This window comes from Cavia porcellus, unplaced genomic scaffold (genome assembly GCF_034190915.1).
Source record: "Cavia porcellus strain 051 isolate PalLab524CR breed Dunkin Hartley unplaced genomic scaffold, mCavPor4.1 scaffold_6, whole genome shotgun sequence".
Lineage (NCBI taxonomy): Eukaryota > Metazoa > Chordata > Mammalia > Rodentia > Caviidae > Cavia > Cavia porcellus.
In genome coordinates, this window is record NW_026947489.1 from 34,585,790 (window position 1) to 34,590,307 (window position 4,518).

General features: G+C 35.0%; 1 pseudogene; it reads right to left on the reverse strand.

Moving 5' to 3' along the window:
• Window positions 1-3,886: 3,886 nt before the first annotated feature.
• Window positions 3,887-4,037, reverse strand: LOC111758514 (U1 spliceosomal RNA; annotated as a pseudogene).
• Between the last annotated feature and the right edge of the window lie 481 nt (window positions 4,038-4,518).

Genomic DNA, 4,518 nt, shown 5'->3' on the forward strand with positions numbered 1-4,518 from the left:
AAGCATTCTGCGTCAAGAATGTTAAGCCTGAAGGCCGAGAAGAAAATTATAGAAGAAAGCAGGGTAGTGAGTAATAAGTAAACGGCAAGGCTGTGTAGTTTGAAGGTAGAAACAAATTGTTTTGAAGACCATGAAGACCTGAGTGCACATACAACATTCAGGAACAACCACAACAGCATCCACTATTGTTTCATTCACAAAGAACTCATTCCATCCCCTCTCCCACTTGTGAGTTTCTTAAATTTATGGAGGATCTGCTTACATTACACTTTTTCGCCAAATGTCTTCTTGCATTATACTTATAAAAGGTTTGTCCACAGAAAAATATGATGAATCCAATGAAAGTACCAGAAACTTACTAAAAAGTGAGCATCTCCTATTCCTACCCATTATCTTGCTTATATTCCTGCATTGCTTAATTCACATGGGTCATTTGTCAAAACTGTCTTTGTTCCATTATCACATTATCAAGCATTAATATATATTAAAATATTTTATTAAGGTTATATCCTTTTTGATAAATAAAAACAAGGTTCCTGACCATATAAGTAACTTTATAGCTATAATTAAAATTCCTTTGCCCAAGTTGGGCTCAGGCTGGGATGCATACCTGAAACCCCAGCTACGTAAGAAGCTGAAGCAGGAAGATTCAAGTTTACGACCTTCCTGGGCAATTTAAGTGAGGTTTTTCTTTAAAAAAAAAAAAATAGAAAGGGTTGGTAGGATGTTTGCCTGTCTTGTATGAAGTCATGAGTTCAACTTCAAGTACCAGAAAAAACAATCTTCTGCTTAAAATTATGTGTTTTTAGAATTCTCTTAAAGTAACTACAAGCAGAGATTAAGAATGTTAATAGTCCCCCAAATGGAACAATATAGAAACACATTGTCAATGATTCACATCTTTTCACTAATTTTTTATATCTCAGAAAACTATCTACAAAAATGGTTTTGAAAGAAGAAATGCATTAGAAATTGGCCCAGTAAGTAGAATATTCTAAATTTAGAGCAGAAGGAAGATAAGAACTTTTTTACTTTTAAGATAGAAACACAAGATGAAAATCCATTAAGAAATCTTCACCTATTTGGTAAACTATTCATAAAAATTAAAACCATGATTTAATTCAATCATGAATAAAGTCACTTAAAATTTTGTGCCGTAGTACTACTCTGAGTTTGAGTTTATTTTCACGAGAGTAAAATCCTATGAGCTCTTCTGAGATTGTATGTCCTCATAATTAAGCTAATTCCCTCTTTGGGCCTAGAGCTAACAGAACTAATTCCTTCCCAATACCCTTCCTTTGTCAATAGGACTCTGGCTTTTTGAAGAGGGAGCAATCTGCCCAGCTAAAAATACTTGCTTTCCCAGACTCCCTTGCATCCTAATCAGGTGGCACAGTCCTGTTGTGTGAAATGTAAGCAGACATCTGCCGGATTGATGGGAAAGCTGTTGCTTTCCTGATATAGTCACCATCCACTCCTGCCTCCATCTTCAGTTCTTTATCTTTTCTTTTTGTTTGCTGGAATATAGCATAAGACATAGCGGGCAAGCATTCTCTTGCAATCATGAAGTGCCAAAATTGAGGGCAAAAGCCTGCAAACTCTGACAGACCACAGTTGGAAAGAATTTAGACTTCTGGTGGTATGACTGAGCTCCCTGTACAACCTATTCCTAAACTGTTTGTCTCAGGAGCACAAACCTGCCTATTAGGGTTACTATTGCACTTTCATATTATTTGGAACGAAATACATCCATAATAGTCCCTTTTCTGATCCCACATGGATATGAGATTTTCTAAGAATGTCCTTTATTAAAACTTACTTTGAGTGTTACACTCTAGACTTCTGAGCATATACAATAAAGAAAGAAATTCCACTGTGATAAATTCATCATCTGTTAGGCACGGTGTTGTCTCTCTGACATGTCTAAAAGCACTGATTTCTTTCCACTTTTCAATGGATATTTATTTAACATCTACTACATTTTAGGCACCACAAAATATATCAAATCATTTATTATTTGGCCTCATATCTAGTTTTATTTTTAAAGTCCTGTTTTGTAAAGTTATGTTCATTAATTTTAGTGATACTGACTAAATATTTCACTTTTCAATTGATTAGTTTGATATTATATGAAATTCAAGAATATCTTCTGTATAAGGTTAGGAATATAATTTCTCCTCCATTAAATCTCCTAAACATGGTTTTTAGAGAGCTTCCAGTCAGTGAGCACATCAACTTGTTAGCAAGGTTGTGCCCCAGAGAGGAGATGAGAGCTCTGCATACGTAACTCCCCAACCACTTCCATACCGGGACATACATATCTCTTCCATTTGGCTGTTCTCACATCTGCTCTTTGTAACATACTACTGATAATAATATTTTTAAAGAATAGAGTTTGTAAGTGGGGAACATCATTAAAGTCATATTGAAATTTAAGAGCAGGGGATCAATGAATGAGTGCTGCAATATTCAAATTAAAAAACAACTTGTCTGGGCAAAGCTTTTCAACACTTAAGGATTTTCTGCTTTTCTTTGGAAAAGAATTTAATTCTTATATTTATCAATTAAGTGTAGAGATAAGTAGAAATTCTGACAATAAAAGTTTAATCGTGCATATGTTTGTGTGTGGAGACTGTTCTGAGAATCAACGAGCTTGCAAGAAATTTAAATATCTCTAAGCTCCCCAACTTTACAGCTTAAATTTTCTACTCCAAACTACCAGTCATGTTCTTCTGAAGTCCAGTCAAAAGATTCTTCATAGGTGTAGTTTTAGGTCTGGTTTGTAGAAATAAGCATTCTTTGCACTTTTTTGTAGAGACCAATTTTTACTTTGCTTTTTCTCTTGTGGACACAGCCTTCTTACACTGATTTTGGATATTATCCTGATTTCATAATGGATGGGTCCCTTATAGAGATGGCTGATTTGGGAAAAGGCACAATGGATAATAACCCTGTGTAAATTATGGAGAACTAAAGTCATACCCAAGCAGACCGTAAGTTATTCATGAGTACAATTCAGAATACACAAGGCTCAATGTACTATATATCCTACCAGCTTAGCTTCCTGCTATATTTTAGACCTAACAGGATTCATGTTACTTATTTGTCTTTGTATTGACAATGTGCTTGTAATAAACTGAATGGCCTCTATGAGAATATTAAGGGTTGAGTGAATTATTTGTCACGTGTGGTGACACAAGCTTGTCCTACTCCAGTACAAAGTGTTAATGGTGCCAGAACAGTGCTTGAACATAAAAAATGAGTATATGGCACTTATATTTGAATGTGTAACTATGAGTTCCTATTTATGAGACTATTAAATATGAATGTACATATACATCCACATACATGTTGGTTTTTAGAGTGGTCTATATCATGAACATTAATATTGTCTATGTGTGTTTCTGCTTTTCCCATAAAGCACATTGATTCTAAGGGAAATTGATTTTGAGATAAACATAATATTTACTCTCCAAAGCTTCTTGTCTGAAAGTCTAAAAGTAAAAAGTCTGCATGACTTGACTAGGAAGCCATACTTGATAACCATGCCTGTTCTATATTCTTGAAATAACATTAGGTCATAAAAATTATTCAGATTACAACTTTAAAATAATCTTAATGTTAACTTTAAAATAACTTTAAAATGTTAACTTTAAAATAACAATGAGAATTTTCTTTTTAAAAAATAATCAGACAACTGGGCATGCTGGTGCAAGCTTATAATCCCAGTACTTGGAAGGCTGAGACAGAAGGACTGCCAAGAGTTCAAAGTCAGCCTGGGCTACATGTAGAGTTCAAGGACAGTCTGAACATATAGCAAGACCCTGTCTCAAAAAAACAAGCAAAAAATAAAAGTAAAAAACCCAGACAATTATTTTAATTTTTTTTAGAGTACAAATGCAGTTTTCTACTAGCACAAATTATGCAGTTGAGTTTCCCACATTCAGGGAGATCAAGGGGTCAGCACATCTGACGTGCAATGCATAGTGGCAAAAACCACTTACATGTTCATAGTATCTCCCCTGCCAGGTAAGTATTATTTTAATTTGTTTGATATTTTAAATAAAGCATAATATAGTAAACCTTGGATTGTAACTTGTTCTGCAAATGTTCTGCTAGACAAGCCAACATTTCTAATATATTTTAATTTGAGAAGTGAGTGATACCTTGCAATACTAGTAGTAGATGATGCTGAACATCACAGGATCACAATTGACCCAATGGTTTTCCTCCATCCCCCATGACACTCTCATCAACAAAGGTTATGGAGGATAGCTCTGCAGAGGAAGAGGAGAAGGTGGAAGAATCCCTCACACCAAGTGAAATTAAGTGTGTAAAATGGGGAAAACTGCAAAGTTTTGTAGAACAGCATCACTCGGGGCTGGGGGTTTAGCTCAGCGGCATAAGCACCTGCCTTGCAAGCAGGCGGTCGTGAGTTTGATCCCCGGTACCGATAAAAATGAAAAAGACAAAAAAAAAAAAAAAAAAAGAACAGCATCACTCAAATAAGGCTGTAAC